The following is a 21617-nucleotide window of genomic DNA, read 5'->3' on the forward strand; positions in this document are numbered from 1 at the left end:
TTCAATGGTGTTTTTAATCTCCTGGAAATCTACCTGCATCTGTTTTATGGATTCCATTTGTTTCCTATGTTGGGATGCCATCATGTTCCCCAGCTCCTCCATTTTTTTATCTGTGTCCTCTCTAGATTAATCATGTTTTCCACTATGGGCACAATCTCTGCTGTTATCTGAGAAATTATTTCTGATTTCATTTTTTCCAGGTCCTCTTTTGTTGCTAGTTCAGGGAGTCCAGGTGGTTGGGTATCAGAGTGTTCCTTCTTGTTTCCCTTTGGGGTTGCTGTATAGGTGATCTGGAAGTCTGGTCCTGAGGCTTGTTTACATGTCTTCTCATTTTGACGGGGAAGGGGGCGTGCCAGGGGTGTGGGGTGTGGGGGGTGTGTGGTGTTGCTGCTGGCGCCCGTGCGGCTCACCTCCTCTGTGCTGGGAGAGGTGGGAGGTTGGCCCAGAAGCCTCCTACTCTGCTCTGGGAGCTGTGGCACGTCCCTCTGTCACATATTTTACACCAGAGGAAACACATTCCTTTCCCTTTTAATTTCACTAAGCAAATGGTGACCTGCTCCAAAATACTTACAGTTTTAACACATGAATAGATATCCTCCCCACCTCTAGTTTTTTCCTTTCTTGCGTAATGCTATCAGGTTAACCTTTTTGGAACAAAAGTTTGATTAGGCCACCCCCAATCAGGAATCTTCTACAGTTCAACATGAACCATAAAATAAAGCACTAAGACCTTAGCTGAGCATTCAACTCCCTCAGCAGTTTGGCCCTTGCTTCTGTGTCTGACTCTCAGACCAAATGTTCAATGCCTATATTTATGAATTGGAGTTTATATCCCATGATACCCTCAAGGACACAGCAACTCTTACCATCTCTGCCTCCTCCTCCACAGACACTAGAGGATAATTTCAACTCCTTAGTTCCTTTGCCTTCATTTTCTTCATCTATACTAAGACTCATTGCAAAGAAAAACAAAAATCTCATTTATTTTACCTTCTATGTGTAACCTCAAACTCTTTGTATTTTTTCCATCTTAAACAGGTATACTGAATCTGAAATCCTTATGGACACTTGGAGATTAATCAGAAGAAATGCCATGTGAAAGGAAAATGATGAGTTGGAGAAAATTTTCTGTTCTTTCCAACTATATTATAACCAAATGATACGTTTTCGAAAATAAAATATTAATAGAAAAAGACATTTTATCTCCACATAATCTGATGTACTTCACCATCAGAAGGTGAATATGTGTTAACTGTGATTTGTTATAATGGATATTTTTATTATTCAAGAAACTTCACTAATGAGCAAAATCTACAGGAATTTTGACTTCATAAGGCATGCTGCTGAGTTCATATTTGCTATTTCATTCTACGGTTTGTGAGTGTTTAAAAATATAGGTATCTTACGCCAGCTGATATAGAATTGGCTATATTCATTTATTCTTTTTTTTTCCTTTTGTTTTTTGAGACAGGGTCTCACTATGTAGTTCATGCTGGCCTTGAACTCATTATGTAGCTCATGCTGACCTCAAACTCACTGGTATCCTCCTGCCTCAGCCTCCTAAGTGCTAGGATTACTGGTGTGCACCACCAGCCAGGTTATACAGTATTTATTTATTAACTGGGGTCATAGAATTTAGATCTAGGCCAGGCAGCAATTAGTACAAAGTACTATTTTGTAGCTCTTTTGACAGCAGATTCATCCAAAAATGCTTACAAGTGAAATGATTAAATGAGGATGTAGGCTTTCCTCTTTCCACTGGGTATGAGCTGTGAGGGTTTGGTTTGTGCACCAAATTCTTTGGAACAATAGTGTCACTTTACCTTGCACCACTAACATCTTCAAGGCTGGAGCAGATGAAGGGAGAGCAGAGACAACTTGTCTGTCTTCTATTGGTGCCACTGACATTGGAGACTTGGTAAGGAGCACCTTGAGATCCAAGGGCATGGATAAAATTCTTATGAGCAGAGGATGAGCTACTTCTCTTATGGTAACCAATGATGGGGCCACTATTCTAAAAACCATTGGTGTTGACAATCCAGCTGCCGTAGTTTTAGTTCAATTGTTACAGTTCAAGATGATGACATTGGAGACAGCACTACCTCTTTTATTGTTTTAGCAGCAGAATTATTAAGGCAAGTTGAATCTTTACTTGCAAAAAAGATTCATCCACAGACCATCACCACTGTTGGAGAAAAGCTACAATGGCTTGAAGAGAGGCTCTCTTGAGTTCTGTTGTTGATCATGGTTCTGATGAAGTTAAGTTCCATCAGGATTTGATGGATACTGCAAGAATGATATTATTCTCAAAGCTTCTTACTCATTACAAAGACCACTTTACTACATTAGCTATGGAGGCTGTTCTCAGACTAAAAGATTCTAGTAATCTGGAGGCAATATACATCATCAAGAAACTGGGAGGGGGCTGGGGATTTAGCTCAGTGGTTCTACTGCCTGTCTCACAGGTACAAGGACCCAAGTTCGATCCCCAGTACCAAAAAAATATAACAAGAAGAAGAAACTGGGAGTCTAGCAGATTCCTATTTAGATGAAGGATTTCTGTTGGACAAAAAAATTGGAGTAAATCAACCAAAGTGAACTGAAAATGCCAAAATTCTTACTGCAAGTAATGGAATGGATACAGACAAAATAAAGATATTTGGTTCCCAGGGAAGAGTTGATTCTACACCAAAGGTTGCAGAAATAGAACATGTACAAGAGGAAAAAATGAAGGAGAAAGTTGACTATATCCTTAAGCATGGAATAAATTGTTTTATTAACAGGCAGTTAACTTATAATTATCCTGAACAGCTCTTTGATGCTGCTGGTGTCATGGCTATTGAGCATGCAGATTTTGCAGTTGTGGAACACCTAGCTCTTGTCACAGGAGGTGAAACTGCCTCTACTTTTGATCATCCGGAACTGGTGAAGCTTGGAAGTTACAAGCTTATTGAAGAAGTCATACTGGAGAATACAAACTCTTTCACTTTTCTGCAGTTGCCTTAGGTGAGGCTTGTACCATTGTTTTGTGAAGTCTCATTAAACAAGTTTTAGATGAAAGATTTAGCAGAAGATCTCTGCACAATGCTCTTTTATTCTTGCTCAAACTGTGAAGGATTCTAGAACAGTTTATGCAGGAGGTTCAAAACCCCAAACCCAAGTATACCTAGAAGACTTCTCTGAGAAGTAATCATTTCCTAAAGGTTCTAAATTCTAGCAACAAAGCTACTTTCCATAATCAATTTACAAGGATTGACCCAGGAATTAAACTAAAAAAGAAGAAAAGAAAAGGAAAGAAAAGAAAGAAAATGAGAAGACACTTAAGCAAATGCAACCTCAAATTTCTAGCTCACCAAAGGCAAATCCACGGGGAAATGAGGTGCAACTATTTGACAGCCACCCATCTGAACTCTCTGAAGTGGTAAAAGCAGAAGTAACAAAACAGATGAATGAGTATCTAGAAGAAATCAAATCAGAAATAGTTTCTCAGATAACTACAGAGATGGTCACCATAATGAAAGACATGGTTTGTGATACTAGAACAGATACAGATAAAAAAAAAAAAATGAGCTTAGCTCAGTGGTTCCACCACCTGCCTCGCAAGCGCGAGGTCCCAAGTTCAATCTCTGGTACCAAAAAAAAAAAAAAAAAATAGAGCTTAGGAAAATAATGGAAACCATGAATGTTCAACATAGGAAAGAAATGGAGTCCATGAAACAGATTCAAACAGATATCCAAGAGATTAAAAATTCCATTGAAAGTATACTCAGCAGAATGAGCCAATGTGAAGACAAGAATATCAGATACAGAAGACAGGATTGCAGTTAGTAATCATGAAAAGAAAGATTTCTTAAAAATAGCAAGTACCATGAAAAATCAATCCAACCACTGCCAGATGATGCAAATAAAAATAACATACAGTTGATGAGACTCAATGAAAATGCAGGAGATAGCACAAAAGACATAATGACAGAAAACTTCTCAAGCTGGGAAAAAGAATTTGACATATAGATAAGTGAGGCATATAGAACTCCAATTAGCCATTATCAAAAGAAAATCTACACAATGCATATAGTAGTCAAGATTCCATAAATTCAACACAAAAACAGAATATTCAAAGCTGTTAGAGAAAAGGAAACAAATCATCTACAAAGGAAAGCCCATCAGAAGCACAGCAGACTTCTCAACACAAGACCTCAAGTCAAGGAGAGCTTGGAGTGCAGTATTTCAAGCCCTAAAAGAAAACAACCTTCAACCTAGATTGATGCACAATACAAAACTGTCTTTCAAAATTGTTAGAGATATAAGATACTTCCATGACAAAGAACACCTTTAGAAATTCATAACCACCAAAGCAGGACTCTAAAATGTGTCTGAAGGACATTCCAGAAAGAGATAACAAAGACTACAACTCCATGAACCCCAACAGAATGAATCCACCAGGCAAGGCAAGCAATTAATAGATGAGGGGAAAAAGGGAACTAACAACAGGAAAATAACATGACAAGGATAAGTCAATATATACTAGTTATACTGGTCAATGTAAATGGTCTCAATTCACCAATCAAAAGAAACAGACTGGCAGAATAGATCAAGAAGCAATATCCAACAAAATGCTGCATACAAGAAACACATTTAATTTGCAAAGAAATCCATACACTGAAAGTCAAAGGATAGAAAACAATACTCTGTGTGACAGGAACCCGGAAAAAAGCAGAGGTAGTGATTCTATATGCAGATAAAGTAGATTTCAAGCCAAGACTGATTAAGAGAAACAAAGGTCATTACATCCTTGTAAAGGGAGCAATCCAAGAGGAAGAGATAATAATCATAAATATATATGCATCAAATACCACCACACTTAACTATATAAAACAAATACCAATGGACATAAAAAATCAAATAAGCACTAATACAATACCCCACTGTCACAAATAGATCAACTAGACAAAAAATCAACCAAGAAATACCAAAACTGAACCAAACTTTTATATAAATGGACTTAGTAGATGTCTACAGAATGTTCTACCCCACAGCATCAGAATACACATTATTTTCACTGCATGTGGCATGTTCTCCAAAACAGAGCACATACTAGCTCACAGAACATGCTTAAGTAAATGCAAAGGAACTGAAATTATCCCATGCATATTATTAGACCATAATGCAATGAAACTGGAAATCAATGGCAAAAGAAACCACAAGAACTTCACAAATACCTGGAAATTAAAGAAAATCTTCCTGAACAACCAATGGGTCACAGATGAAATTAAAGAAGAAATTAGACAGTTACTACAATTAAATGATAATGCCAATACAAAGTACTGGAACTTATGGGATGCAATGAAAACAGTCCCATGCGGGAAATTTATAGCGGTGATATGGGAATTTCAGAAAAACAGAATGAGCTCAAATAAACAACCTAATGTTGAATGAACCTCAAGCTTCTAGAAAAAAGGAGGGCAACTCAATCCCAAAGCTCATATGAGGGAGGAAACTATAAAGATTAGAGCAGAAATTAATGCAATGAAGACTAAGAAAATAATACAAAGAATCAATGAACTGAACAGTTGGTTCTTTGGAAAATTAAATAAAATTGACAAACCCTTAGTTAATCTTATCAAAAAAGGGAAAGAGAAGACCCAAATCCATGCAATCAGGAATGGAAAGGATGAAATCACAACAGATGCTACAGAAATCCAGATCAGCCGAGTGGGTTGCGGTGCATGCCTGTGATCCCTGCACTCGGGAGAAGGCAGGAGGATCACCTCAGTTTGAGGCCAGCCTGTGCTACATATTGAGTTCAAGGTTAGTCTGAACTACATGGTGAGACCCTGTCTCAAAAAACAAAACAAAACAAAAACTTCAAAAAAACAAAGAAAAAAGAAATCCAAAAGATCATCAATATGTAATCCAAGAACCTATATTCTAATAAAGATGGAAAACACAGAATGGACAGATTCCTAGATACATATGAATTACCTAGGCTGAATCAATAAGATATAAAAATTCTAACTAAACAATATTTCCTAGATGAGTTTATTCATGATAGTTATATTCCTCTATCACTTCACTACAAATTCCCTACCCTGTGGACAGGCATTTGGGCAGTTGTACACGTGGAGGAAGTGGTAAGGCTGACCAGTATAAACATACAGACCAGTTCAAGAGATCAATAAAAGTACCCATCCTCAATGATTTTCCATGGGCAACAAAATGGCCGAAAATGCTGCCACAGTTACAAGACTGTTACTTGTTTTCATATAGTGGCTGATACTTTCCAAAAGTCTTTCAAAACCACTGTTTCATTTGATTCTTCCATCAAAGTCATGAGGCAAACAGAGTGAGCAATGCTCCATTTCACAAAGGAGAAAAATGACACAGAAAGGGTCTCACCTAAAGTCACACAGCCCATTAGTGAGTGCAGGGGAAAAAAAACTGGATTCCCAATGGAATGCCACACTAGGCAGCAGGACCACTGAGCTAAATCCCCGGCCCGCTAAATCCCTTAAATCTTAAGAATTAAATATTTGTTTTGTAAATGTACAATGGTTTAGGCAAGAAAAAAATCCAAAAGTGAAAGTATAATGATTAAATTTCCAGATTTCAAGATAATAAAAATTATAATAAAAAGTGTGCTGCATGTCCAATAAAAGAATTTAGTTGCCCATACTTCAAAAGCTACTCAAGTCATAAATCACCTGAGGTGAAAACAGTAGAGCACAGAAGGCAAACTGAAGTAAAAAAAGGCAGATGCTTCAATAAACAGTAAAGGCCTCATGATATTGGAATGAGGTTACATTTGAGCACCTACAGTTTTCGGATGGAAAACAAGAGCTTTGGTACTTCTTTCCAGCCTTCTGCCTTTGACCATTTCCCATCCCCTTCCTGGAGAAGAAAGCTGAGGTTAGCTAGCATAAACCTGCCCTGACCAGCAACTAGCACAATAGCAACTCCTGATAAATGCTGAACAATCAACTCTGGACAACTGGCACAAAAATTACAGGGAATGATTCTGTAAGGACTGCGGAGTGCTTTTGTTTACTCACAATACTGACCCCCCATCCCCTTCACTGAAATGTACACACTTGGATTTCTTTGTCAAAGCTGCTGAACATGTTTCTCTGTAGTCTTTGTTCAACACATTTATCTATGGAATAATGCAGTCATGTTTTGCCTTAAAATATCTGCACTGTGGGAACTATTTGGGATCAAAGAATTAAATCTTGATAGAACAACAAGCTTGGCCCCATCCAAACTCTCATTTTATAGAAAAATCTCAGGTCAAGAGAGGAAAAATAAATTATCCCTGGTTAAGAGCTCAGTAAGTGAGGACATCCACAGGACTAGAATCCAGATCTAGTGGCCAAAGCAATCAACATACACACAACTACAGTCAGATTCAGCCCCAATGAATCAAAGTAGTCTGCCTCACACTGCATCATCCGTTAGCCAAAGCGCTGCCTTGGTGATGGCTGATACTCAGATGACTTCATCTTTAATTTTATCTTCTTGGTACCATTCAGCAAAAGTACATTTTCTCTTGGGGATGACACCAGTGACTTAGCCTGTGGACTCAGACTCTCCCAGGTAAAGTCATATTCAGGGGCTGCTCCCTTCTACTACACTGTGACTCATCCCAGAGACATCTCCACCCAGATTTCTTGATCCAAACCCCAAACCCAAGAGCAAGTAGTAGGATGCATTTCAGCTCTGGCTCTGACACTAATTTTAGCCTCTAGAAAGTCACTGAGCCTTTCTGGAACACTTTAAATTTTAAATGAATTATTTATTGAGCAACTTTTATGGCCAATGTTATGTCTGGCACTGAACCACACACTTTAAATATATAGCATTTATAGGTATAAAAATATATAGCTTTTGCCAGGCATAGTGGCATATGCCTATAATCCCAGCAATCTAGAAGGTGGAGGAAGGAGGACTTCAAGTTCAAGCCCAGCCTGAGCAGCGACTTGGCAGGATCTTGCCTCAAAATAAAAATTTAAAAAGAGCCAGGGATGTAGCTCAATGTGAAAGCCCTGGATTCCATGCTCGCACAGGTGCATACATGGTGTGTATGTATGGTACAGTTAGCTGTGATAATTTTACCTCACTGAATCTTAACAACCAAAGGGTGTTACGGTTAACCCTTCCTATTTCACAAATAAGGAAGCCATGCCTTACTTTTCATATCATTTTCCTACTTTACAGTACAGGATCCTGAGGCTTACAGAAGCAGGTGCCGGCTCTGCCTAACACCGTAGCCACTTCCTGAGCAGTCAGGAAGAGGTGGTGCTTACCAGGATTGAAACTCACATCTATCCTGCCCACAATCCAAAGGCCCAAAGGCCCTTGCACAAAGTGGCTGGGAGTGAGGCTGGCGGAAAGGCCTGGCTCCCCTAGCTCAGCACAGCCCTGAGGAGTGTCTGTCTTCAGAGTTCCTTGTAGTGCTGGCTGAAGCTGTATCATCACAGTTTGACTTCTCCCTCTGCTTCACCCTGCTTCATTCCTTTCCAGCCCTTTCCACATGCCCGTCAATTCCTGAATGCTAATCTCAACCTCAGAGTTGGGTTCCAGAAAATCCAACCTGTGGTCTTTACATTTTCCTCTTTTCCACACTGGTGCTTCAGTTGCTCCATCTATTATAGCAAAAGGCTTCGGGTTAGATGAGCCCAATCTGGTTTCTAGATCTAGAACTGCAATGTGGCTTAAGAAAGTTGGAGACAGAGGAACTGATTTCTATTTGTATCTCATCCATTTAGTACTGCATGACTCTGAGACCTGAGACTCATGCTTTCTGGTTGATTAATGGGATAGCATTCCCTGCCCTGATTTCCTTTTAGAGTTGTTGAAAGCATCAACTTATAAAAAACCATAAAGCCCATACAAATAGCTCATATTTCATGACAATTACTACTGTTAAATTTGTGGAATCTACAGTAACGGGAGGCCAGTAGGGCAGGATGCAGCTGTTCTTCAAATCTATGAGGAGGACCCAACTAAGCACTCCCCTTTTTGATTGGCAAAGGGCTCTCAATTCCTCTTTACAAAGCTCCAGAAGGACCTGATGGGGACCCGAGATCAAGTCTTGTACCAAGGAATCCTTTGGCAGTGGCTGCCAACCAAGCTTCCCTGTGTAAGATCACTTGCCACTCCATACCTCCAACCTCTCTCCTTTGCCCACATGTTCTCTTACTTCTCTGCATTTTCTCATCTGTGGCTTTTCTCATTTTTGATTCCTCGCTAGTTCTTTTCCCTTTTGTATTCTGGAAACTTCAGGTCATTATAAAACACACACACACACATCTCCAGTTTTTACCTAGAATACCCTATATTCTTGCCTTAAACACAACTTGGGCTTTCCCCAGGTCCTGCTTCATTCCCCATGGGCTAACCATTTCCCTTCCTCTTACGGATTTGGCTTCAGGAAAGAGAGAGGAATGAGATTTAGGTGGGGCATTTCCTTGAATAAAAGTATCTAAGCAGATGTTGGCATGAAACTGGGAACTCCAAAACCAACTGGCCTTCTGGGTCACCTCTCAATCTTTGCCTATTGTGAGCTAGCCCTTGCTTTCTGTTCCTTAAAAGATTATTCTAAAATGTACCAGCCTCTGATTGTCCCTGCTTTACTCTCACCTCTCAGTAGACAAGCCTGTCTATTTCGCAAAGAAAAAATTAAGTCCATCATCTGTGGTCTTAAATTTCCTCCACATCTATAAAATTATTGATGTCTACAGCCCCTCCACTATTGTATTCCCCCAATCTCAAGGGAATGCCCTTGACCCTTGTTATGGTTTGGACCCAAAATGTCTCCCAAAGGCCATGTGCTGAAGGCTTAGTTGCCAGCTGATGGGTTTCTGGGGAGTTATTGGATCATAACAGCTTTAATTTCACCATTGCCTGATGGACACTCTCTCTCTCTCTCTCTCTCTCTCTCTCTCTCTCTCTCTCTCTCTCTCTCATATCAGTAATCAGTAGCATGGACTGAACCCAAAACCTACATCTCCAGTCCTTTATTTTGAGACAAGGTCTCTTTAAGTTGCCCAGGCTGACCTTGAGCTTATGTCCTTCTGGCTTTGCCTCCTGAGTAATTAAGATTACAGGGGGACTTGTGAGGCATGCATGGCGCCACTGAGCTAACTCCCCGGACCCTTTTCTTTCTTTTTTTAATCCCTTAGCCATTTTTAGGGGGAAGAAGGGATAGTAGGGATTGAACCCAGGAGGCTTCCAACTGAACTGTATCCCCAGCCCTCATCCCCTTCTTTCATCTTGAGTTAGGATCTTGCTAAGTTGCCGAGGCTGGGCTCAAACTCGTATCCTCCTGCCTCAGCCTCCCAGAGTGCTGTAATTGCAGACAGGTACCACTATACCCACCTGGATACTTTTTCCAAATTTTTATTAGTATATTATTGTGATACCTAGTAAATATCCCTTGTGGGGAACTGGTATTCCCATGTATTGCATCTTGATCCTTTTTACTTCCCCCTTTCTCCCCTCTCCCTCCCTCATGTGTCACATCTTTTTCTTCTCCCTCATTCTCATCCTTCTCATCCTTTCAAAAAACCAATTCTTAAAAAAAAAATTTTAAAAAAACCCAGTTCTTTGATTCGTTGGTCCACTGTATCGTTTTTAGTCTCAATTTCATTAATTTTTGCTCTTTATAATTTCCTTCCTTCTATTAATTTCAGATTTGTATTGCTCCTGTCTTTCTAGGTCACTGAGATACATCATAGGTTACTTATTTGAGGTGGCTCTATTCTTTTTCTGTGTGCTGTAACCTTTCCTCTTAGAACTGCTCTCATTGTGTCCCATAGGTTCTGTCGTGTTAAGCATCCACTGTCATTTAATTCTATAAACTTTTACAATTCTTCCTTGATTTCTTCTGTGATGCACTGATTATTTAATAACATGAATATAAACTCCTTAAATCTAATCAAACTGTTCCAATGCTCCGCACAACACAATACGAAACACCAAACTGCACACGAATATGCCTTCCTCCTGCATACAAGGCTACTTACTGTGAGTCACACTTTGCCAGTTTCTGGCTACATCATCAGGGCTCCCTAACTCCAGCTCCATGTCCCAGCTCACGGCTCCTCGTGTACATCATGCTGCTTCTGACTCTCAGAATACACTGCTGTCCACTATGCTCAGAGCACTGCACCACTTTCAGTCACCTAAGACTCACTTTGGTTTGCATCTCACGGAGGAAGGTTTCTTTGATAATGACGAAAGGATTAGGTGTAGTCTCTTCTCTGTTCACATGACACTGAGTACACATCCCTGCCATGCTAATTTTACATCGTTTCAAAATTGTTTATGTGTTTACCTCTTTGTTCCTGCAAACAAATCATTTCTAGGCTCTATGGATTAATACCACATGCATTTACTTTGCTCATGGATCTGTAATGTGGACAGGGCACAGTGGGGATGACTTACCTGTGTCTCACCGCATCAGCTGGAGCACTCACTTCCAAGAAGGCTCACTCATACAGCTAACAAGCTGGTGCCTGCCGCAGGTCCCTCTGCCTGGGCCTTTCCACAGGGCAGCTTAGGCTTCATCATAGATGGGAGATGAGTTCCAGGAGTTTTCGTCCCAAGGGATGTAAGATGGAGGCTGCTAGCTTCTTAAGGCCTGTACCCAGAAACTGATAAAGTGTGTGCCTTTCGCCACATTTTACTGGCAAGCAGGCAGAGCCCAGATTCACGAGCAAAGGGCAAAATCTTATCCTTTGATGGAAGGAGTATCAAAGAATTTGGGTGGGAGGGGAGGAATTTTAAAACTGCCATACTCCTTTGAGACTGTAACTTCTTTTTCTTTTAAGATCAGCTGACACGGCATGTGTCTGCTGAATGGATTCATTGCAGACCAAATCACCTTCAAAGAACTTCACATTTTCAACTAGTCACTTCCACCAAGGAGGCTGATTCCAGACAACTCAGCCATACCAATGAGCAAGAGGATTAAGGCGCAAAGGAACTTAGGCTTAAAGTCTTAAGGCATTTTAGAAATGAGAGGAATTTATGAGCTAATCAAATTATAGTCCTTTAATTTAGAAACTGAGGCACAATAGATCTAGAAAATTCAGCAGAGAACCAGGGGGGTCAGTTAAATAAAAAGTGGTAGTGATTCAGGATTCTCTACACATAGAGAAGTACATATTACTACTCAGTTTCTTTCTTTGAGTGAGTCAGAGCTGATGAAGCCTCAGAATCTGAATGAGCACTGTTAAATCTTCTTTCTTATAAAAGGGGGCACTATTTACTTGAGCAAACCTTATCCCTTTACAGCTGCCATGGTAATTCAATGATGTGATGATGCATCGCATGTCTTAGTGAAACACTCCGGGACACATGAGTGGCTCAAATACCATGCACCGACACCCATCCAGCCATTAGCTAGAATATGAAGGTGGTGTTAAGACCTTTGTTCTAGACATCTTCAAATGCAACAGGCTAAGCACAGATGTGAACAAGAGCAGTGTTAGGGTTTGAATTATGATATGTAATGATTAAAGTCAAAGGAAATAATATGATATCACACAAGGATCAGATTATAAGCCCAATATTAAAAGATGAATTTTGATGGAATAAAAAATTTATAAATTAGTTTGCAGAATTAGGAGAGATACCTAGTTATAGCCTTTATAAACAGAGACACGCACTTAGAAAACGATTTAGTCTTTCCAGGATTTCTGAGAAGCTTCCCAAACACTAGATCTCAGGAAAAAAGGAGAAAAGTGAAAATGACTATGATGAAAAAGAAAGGAAGAAAAAGAAAGAACCCAGAGTGGTGATACACAAGCCTGTGACTCCAGCAACCGAGAGGTGATGCAGGAGGACCACCGCAACTCTGAGGCCAGCCTGGGCTACATAGTGAATTCAAGGACAGGCTGAATGTTTAGTGAGACTGTCTTGAAAAATAAAAAAACAGAAAGAATGAAAAGAAAAATCTGTGGGAAGTGACAGTTGACTGAGTGGATGGTAGTGTTTTATCAAGATGAAGCCAATCAGCTTTCCCTAAAGGACTAGACTTTTCCTCAGAACTCTTCTTGCATTGTGGATTACTTAGGAAATGGAATAACTACCTTATAAATCAGATGCAGATGCCTATATGACTTCATCTTACACTTTCTGGAGGAAAGGCGCACTACTAATTTACCAGCTCTGTAATAAAGATAAGTCACATGAGATGCTGGTGCTGCAAGAGAAAGTAAGAAAGATCTTCAGAAATGCATCTGCAGTCCTTGCCTGTGTTTATGCAGCTACTACTTCTCATCCAGTATAATATCTGAGCAAGCACAAAATCCCCTGGAATAGATCCGAAATGGAGGGGAAAGGAAATCAACAAAACAGAAATGCTCTCAAAATCTATGCAAGAGAAAGTCATCAACAAAGATTTTATCTTTTTTGCTCAATGCTAACAGAAAGCCTGCCCCTCTGGGTTAGATGCTATTAATGAATACTTTTTATTTATTTATTTTTCCAAATACTGGAGATGGAACCCCTAAGTGCTCTACCACTGTGTTACTTCCCCAGCCACTATATACGTTTTTAAATTTTGAAGCAAAGCCGACCTTGGATTTGTGTTTCTCCTGCCTCAGCCTCAGGAGTAGCTGGGATTGTAGGCGTGTACCACCACTGTGGGCTCAATCAGTATTTTGTTATGGACTCTGCACGAGCAAGACTAGGACTGCGCACACAAATGCTCAGAACCTGCATATCTCTGCCAATTTAAACTCTCTAGCTGATAACCAAGTTTAACATGCAGCTTCTATAAGCACACAGACGATCCCTTAGTATTTGCCTTAGTATTTTAGATGTAAGCTAGTTTTATTCTTTTTGGTACTGGGGATCGAATTCAGGTCCTTGTGCTTGCGAGACAAGTGGCAGAAACATTGAGCTAAATCCCTGGCCCGATGTAAGCTAGTTTTACTTGTAGCTGTACCTGAAGTGGGAGGGAAAGAGTGTTTTCCTATCTGAAATATTAATATAGAAAATAATAACAGCTATCACGGACAGCTCAGCTTTTGCCAGGCTCAGGGTTAAGCACTTTATATGCATCCTCCTGTTTAATCCTTACAACAATCTGAAGATATGGGCACTATTATCTGTGTTCTAAAGATGAGAAAGCCTAGGCTTGGGGGTATGGAGACTTACCCCAGGGACACGGCTGGCAGCAAGGGTGCTTTGCACAGCCTTGGGTCTGCCCCACAGCTCGAGTCCTTACCCCTAACTGCTCACCCAGACGCTGACTATCCATTCAGCTAACCAGCACACCGCTTAGACTGGAAGTTAAACATATGTTTTCATTATGAAATATTTAGAAATGGATAAGCACAATTGACTTTTAAAGTGTCAATTGCCAGATTAAAATGTCCCTTCAGCTATAAGCTGTCCTACCATTTCATGCATTAAGAAAACAATGTTGTTCCTTATTAGAACTCACACCAATTTTGGATATTCAAATATGAGAAAATATATGAGGTAAGATCAAAAAATACAGTGACTATTTAAATTTTTAAAATTCATTTTAAGTCGGGCATGGTGGCACATGCCTATAATCTAGGACTTGGGAGGCTGAGGCAGGAAGATCATTATGAGTTCAAGGACAGCCTGAACTACATAGCAAGACCCTGTCTAATAAAGAAAGAAAGTAAAAGATATATTGATTGCTATTAATCCCCCTCAAAACACTCTCCTATATTTTTCAATCACACAGCAGATCTTTAGACTGATTAAATGCTGTGGATGTCATTTTACCTACTTGCTTTTCTTCTTTTTTTTTGAGACAGGGCCTCACTTCTGCAGTTCAGGCTGGCCTTAAACTTCCAGTGATTCCCCTGCCTCAGCTTCTCTGGCTTTGTCTTTCTTTTACTGACTACTCGTTCCCTGTCTCACACACCACCCTCTCTTTACCAGCTTTTCCAGAATTGGGTCTGTCCTCTTTGTGCTGAGGTCCCCTTCCCTGGTGTGAACTTCCATTTGCAAAGCCTTAATAGTCTCCAGGTGGCATTGCTCAGCATGTATTCAGCTGACTCTTTCCCCAGATGCTGGCTAGACCATCTTCCCACGGTTTCCCTCCAATCCCAGTGTGGCAAGCTCTTAATTCACATGAAAAAGCCTACCCTACACCTTCTGCATCTGGAGCTCATGTCTCCTGGAGGCAGCACAGTGCAGCAAACTGTAGGGAAAAAAGACTTGAGACTACATGTCTAAATTAGAATCCAACAGCCATGGCTGCTCATGTCCTTTCTGCCCGTGTCTGCTGCCTGCCCTCAGCCTTCACCGCCACCTTGGATCCTCACGCTGGCTATGGCCCTGGCCCGGGTCACTCAGCACCCCGGGCCGGCCTCACTCGCATAGGTTCCGGGGAGGGTTCCACAGCTGTGGTGCCAGTATAGCTGATAAAGCAGTAAGTACAACCGGGCAGGCCTTTGCCCTACTCCCCCATGTTTTTCTCATAAATGTTCTGTTCATGAAATGTAACCATTTGTGCTACACTGTGGGTCCTCCCCAGCGCACCAAGTGTTTTGTTCAAACAATAACTGTTTGTAGATGTTTCTACCTAAGGCTTTAGGAATGTTCCGTTAACTCCTCCCTGAGAGGTTCCCTCTCTACCTATGTCTGCCCTAAATGGTTTCTCTCAACTTTCTTTCCCCAACTATGTATAAACTCCCTCTCACTGCAACTTGGGGCTCAGAATTCAGAGTCCTTAAGCACCTCCAAGCTGGCCGGCATAATAAAGCTAGGTTTTTCTCTCTGGAGTCTTCAAATTGCTGTAGCTGTAACACTTGACTGTAGGCTGAGCTAGCTCACTTTCCCGTAACCTGTAGCAACACCCCCCCTCCCCCCGCCCCTTGACATTAGAAGGAATCAAGGGGACTGGGTTCTGTATGTCTTGAAACTTTATGACAAGATTGACTCTGAAAAGCTCTTAGTAAATTCCCATTTTATGAAAGACCTGGGCTTAAGACAGTTTGGACCAAGTGGAGATTATCATGGCCATGGAAGACAAATTTGGGTTTGATCCTGATATAGATGCAGAAAAGTTAATATGTCCACAAGAAATTGTAGATTACACTGCAGATAAAAAGGATGTACATGAATAAAATACGGGACTCCCTTTCCTCACAGAGGACTTCAATGATACTGGCGATTGGCAGTGAGAATGCATTTTGTCATCACACAGAGCAACTCTGGTGGACTTGTATTTAAATTGTCTTATTTTGCCCCTTGAAAATAAATTGACACCCCCCCCCCACTTGAATCTAGCTCGAAACAGCCCCACCGGACCTTGGACAATCTATTTAATTTTGCCTAAAAAGTCTCAGTTTCTTTTTAATCTATAATGTGGGGTTAATAAAGACATCTTGGAGATAATGGTGAAGATTAAATCAGCTAATCTATGAAAGCTATCATGTTGTTTAATTCATAAAAGGCACTCAATTAATGATTGCTATTTTTGCTATTACTAGTTAATGAGATTCTCTTCTGCCCAGAAATTTTAACTTCCTCTCTTGGATTAACATATATTATTAGCCAAACATATACAAGTCTCACCCATTTAAAAATCTCAGGGAGACCTTTGATAAAACTTCCCATTGTTTCAAGTATTCCCACCCTAATACCTCAAAAACAATTTAGTTTTTGCAAAGATCAATATACACATATATTTTTATTTTTGGTCTTTTAAAACAGTCTTGCTAAGAGAAACCACCAACAGAGCTGAGAGACAACCTACAATGTGGGAAAAATTTTTTATCAGTTGCTCCTCAGACAAAGGTCTACTATCTAAAATATAAAGAACTTAAAAAAATCAGACCCCCCAAATATAAAGACCCAATTCAAAAATGGGCATCTGAAATGAACAGACATTTCTCAAAGAAGTAAAAACAGCAAATAAACATATGAAAAAATGTTCAACATCACTGGTCATTCGAGAGATGCCGATGAAAACAACACTGAGATTCCACCTCACCCCAGAAAGAATGGCTGCTATCATAAAATCAACCAATAACAAATGCTGGCGGGGCTATGGGGAGAAAGAAACCCTGCTCCACTGCTGGTGGGAGTGCAGACTGAAGCAACCATTGTGGAAATCAGTATGGAGATACCTCAAAGAACTAGGACTAGAGGTCCCATTTGATTTTCCCAAGAGAATTAAAGAATCATACCACAGTGATATATGTGCACCCATGTTTATAGCATCACAGGTTGTAATAGCTAAAGCTTGGAAACAGCCCAAGTGGCCATCAACTGGAGACTAAATAAGATGTGGGTTAATTTTTTTTATAAAATAGAGTACTACTCAGCCATAAAGAATGAGAAACTAGAGACATTTATAGCTAAATGGATGCACACTGAGGCCATACTCTTAAGTGAAATAAATAGGACACACGTGTAAATACTAAATAGTTTCTCAGGTGTGAGAAACTAAAAGTGTAAATAAGGATCAAAATGTATAACTGAAAATGTGAAATAGGAAGAAAAGGTCTAAAGGGGTACAGGAAGTGGGAGGGGTAGGGGAAAGGAAAGAAGGGAAAGGAAAAAATATGAGAAAAAGAAAAAAATGGAAACAAAGTCTTTGTAAATACGGAAGGGTGGAGGGGTTGAAGGGAGGGCAGGGGAATAGGGAAAAAATAAGAACCAAGATATATCACATAAAGATCCCATTGATGAATGTAACTGTACTGTATACCTAAAATGTACCAACAAACTTAATTGAACAACAACAAAAAAGACAGTCTTGCCATACTGTGTTCAGGTTGGCACTGAACTCATTATGTACCCTAGGTTAGCCTTGAATTCAAGGTGGTTCTCCTGCTTCAGCCTTCAAGTGCTGGGATTACAGGCATGTGTCACCATTCCTGGCTACTAGATTTCCTTAGTTCATTTCTGGACATTTTGTGTGTTGAGAATGGAATTTTTGTTTGGTTGTTTATTCTGACCCCCATGCCTTCTATTCTTTTTTGGGGAGAGGGGGTATGGCGGATCCAACTCGGGACCTTGCGCTTGCAAGGCAGGTGGCACCACCACTGAGCTAAATCCCAGGCCCCAAAGCCCTCTATTCTTGCCTGCTGAGTTTATTCTTTGTTCTTCTTTTTTTGTTTTTGTTTTTTAAAGCAACTCCTTTTTTAAGCACACCTTTTTGTTTGTTTTTGAGACAGGGTCTCACTATGTAGTTCAGGCTGGCCTTAACTCATGGTGCTCTTCCTACCTTAGCCTCCCCAGGGCTGAGATTATAGGCGTGTGCCACCATACCTGGAATTAGCATACTTTTAATTATTTTTTTGTGGTGCTTGGGATAGAACCCAGAACCTCTGACATGCTAGGCATCCTCTGAACTAGTCCCTTTGCCTATTTTATTTTCTAACAGGGTATGGGCACTATCAACATTTGTCTACTTTATCTTACTTCCCTGTTATGCAAACAACATATTTTTATCATATAGCCTATAATCCCAGCATACCAGAGGCTGAGGCAGGAGGATCACTGAGAGTTCAAGGCTGGCCTGAACTACATAGCAAGACTGTCTCAAAAACACACCAACAGATTTTTATCATAGAAGCTTTTAGCATACATCTAATATAACTTCAAGTCACTTGGAGTCCTACTATCATCCAGTTTCAACAGCATACATATATATGTACAATTTTAGATTATTTTTCGTATGACATAAAATCTATTTTGTGTTTGTTTTTTTGAGACAGGGCTTCCCTATGCAGTTCAGACTGGCCTTGAGCCCACTATATAGTCCAGGCTGGCTTTGAACTCCAGCCAATCCTTCTGTCTCAGGCTCCCCAGTACTGGGATTACAGGCGTGTGACACCAATGTCCAAAGACTTGAATCTCACTATTTAAAGATCAATATTCAGGCTGATATAAAATATAAAAGCTAGGGGGCTGAGGGGGTAGCTCACTGCTAAAGTACTTATTTAGTATGCCTGAGGCCCTGAGTTAGGGGCCCTAGCACAGCAACATGTGTGTGTGTTTGTGTGTGTGTGTGTGTATAAAACTAGTGGTTGAAAGAGACATATGACAAAATAAATGAGAACTAGAAAAAATTGCAGTCACAATAATTCCAGATAATATGAATTCATGAGAATAAAATTGAAAGAAGTAAAAGTAGGTTATTTGTATTTAATAAATATTTACAATAGGGAAGTAATAATCTTTTCATGCTATAAACATTCTAAAGCTGTCTAATAAGAGAAATACACTAACTTCATTAGACTATAACACAATCTCAATATTTTCTGGGTTAATTAACATAAAAGCCTAGAAAATTCTGAAAAAGTGGAGGGCACGGTGTGATAAAAAATAAATGTATCTTCATAATTCTACATGAAAAAGCATATATGTAAAAGTGTTTTTCAGTATTTTAAAATGTCATACCACCTTAAACTTAAAAATCTCATGCCTGACTTTAATGTTTAAAATTTAAAAATCTCAAAAGATTAATATCAGAATTTCAGTTTTTGGTTTTTTACAAAAAACCTTTGATCATGTGATACCACCAACAGGCATGCTTGATGGGCCTTGATATTCTTCGTTGATGGGCTCTGGCTCTCTAACCAGTGGTGTGGGAAGGAGGGTCACACTACTTAGCTTTCTTGGCCTGGTGGAGAAAATGAATGTGGATGACAAGAGTCAAAGTCCCTTCATTTGCTTAGGAGTAAACAGGGAAATGTTTTGCTCAAAAGTTCTTCAAAGTGACTGGAAGTTATTTTGTCAACTCAATGAAACTTGAGTTCTAAACATTCCCCATGCAGGTGAGAAAAGAAAAAACAAACCAGATGGACTTTTCAGCTGTGATGTTGGAAGTATCCACGCTTTGTTTTCAGGCAGATTTAAACTTCTTGCCCCCCTGAACTCACTTTCAGAAATCTGTTTTTTGAGAACTATAATTAGGGAAGTGGACTTTTGCACCAGACTGTACGAATCTTGGCTCTGGCACTTATTAGCTGGATGCCCCAGGGCAATCTAACTGATCCTTCCCAGTAAATACGTAAACACTGTCCACACCTGTTCCCCAGGACTGTTTTCAGTACTACTTGGGATAACACAGGCAAAGGGTAAGAATAAGACCTGGGAGCACTTGAAGCGGTCAGTGAGTCTCACTAACACAACTGGGCTGTAAAAACTTGTCATATGTCAAGCAATGAAGTTGGGTTTTAACCCCTGAAGTTTCAGTTAATATAAAACCTTCAAATCTGTCTTGTAAATTTGTTAAACTTTGGCAAATGTTTACAACTACAGAGCAGTTGCATTTGTCCTTACTGCCTCAGAAAAAGGGCAGTATTCTTTCAGTGTGTAACTCCAGCACATTTCCTTTTTATGTGATTGAAAAGGTTACAGTTTGATTTTAATTTTTAATGTTAAAATCAATTCATCTGGAATATATTTGTATATGAAATATGTATTTAACATATTTTTATTAAAACATTAACCAGTGGCTCCAAGAATTTTAACTGAATAAGTCAATTTTTACAAGTGATTTGAAAATCACACACCACAATTTTATATGTGTTTATTACGATAGCTGTCTGTTTTATTATTATTCCCCTATTGGAGTTTAGGTTTCACTTTGGTTCTCGGTGATTTCTAGCACTTAGAGTAAGAATGCTTGGCTCTTTATGAATGACTGAAAATGGCTTTCCTCTTAATCTCTTGATGTGATTACCACAGTGTGGATTTTCTTTTTGGGGGAGCAGGGGGTTTGAGACAGGGTCTCCCTGTGTAATCTAGGCTGGTCTTGAGCTCACTGTGTAGCCCAGGCTGGCCTCAAACTCATGGCATCCTCCTGCCTCAGTCTCCCTAACAGTGGGATTGTAGGCCTGTGCCACCACACCCGGGCTTCAATATTTTAATATCCCTTCAAATTCTCTTTGTGGCCTACTGTAAAGCATATAAATGTTTAATTGACTTGGTAAATTAAATATTTTCTGTAGGATATAAAGCACAGTGTATAGTTATTAAAACAAGCTTACTGAGATTCAGTCCGCTCTCCATTTTTGTGTGTGGATATTCATTCACAGTGAAAGAAGTGAGCTCCAAACTGCAATACCAGCTGTGGTTTTTCCAATCTTCATACTTCTGAGATGTGTTTTAAAGAAAACAAAGTTTCACAATCATTGTTCCACCAGTGTTCAGTGCATTTTTAACAGTAAAAAAGAATGAAATTGGACAGTATAATAGTCTTTGCCACAAATTCTACAGTAACAGAGGCACTCTAAATTCCAGTTGTTGTCTGCAGTAGTATATTTTGAATCTTGCCATTATTATTTTTTAAATGTGCTTTTGGATTTTTTTTAAGTAAAAACCAATTTGAATCCTTGCCTTTAACAGAACAGGGTGGTCACTGTGTGGTAATGAATGTCTGGTTTTCGTTTTAAACAACATTGTTTTACAGTCTTCCCCACCACTTGGCCATACTGATGAAAAGGTTTTCTCTCCATCCTCCCCACCCCCAGGCCCTTAGACACTGATTAAGAAGCACCTCCTCCAGACATTAACAAGTCTCTCCCTATTTTCTAGAGCATTAGGAAGTTATCTGTCTCATTTCTACTCTGGTATCGCTGAACTCTATACTGTTTTATCCTAAATTGCAT

General features: G+C 39.8%; 1 protein-coding gene and 2 pseudogenes across 2 annotated transcripts in view; 2 read left to right on the forward strand and 1 right to left on the reverse strand.

Annotated features, from left to right (window-relative positions):
* Nsmce2 (NSE2 SUMO ligase component of SMC5/6 complex) overlaps positions 1-21617 on the reverse strand; it is a 251778-nt gene that overhangs the window by 85392 nt on the left and 144769 nt on the right. The gene's annotated exons all lie outside the window — the stretch shown is intronic.
* LOC106008323 (T-complex protein 1 subunit beta pseudogene) lies at positions 1946-3190 on the forward strand (annotated as a pseudogene).
* LOC147830258 (acyl carrier protein, mitochondrial pseudogene) lies at positions 15240-16115 on the forward strand (annotated as a pseudogene).

This window comes from Heterocephalus glaber, unplaced genomic scaffold (genome assembly GCF_053883595.1).
Source record: "Heterocephalus glaber isolate CG9 unplaced genomic scaffold, H.glaber_assembly_v1.0 deba00000281, whole genome shotgun sequence".
Lineage (NCBI taxonomy): Eukaryota > Metazoa > Chordata > Mammalia > Rodentia > Bathyergidae > Heterocephalus > Heterocephalus glaber.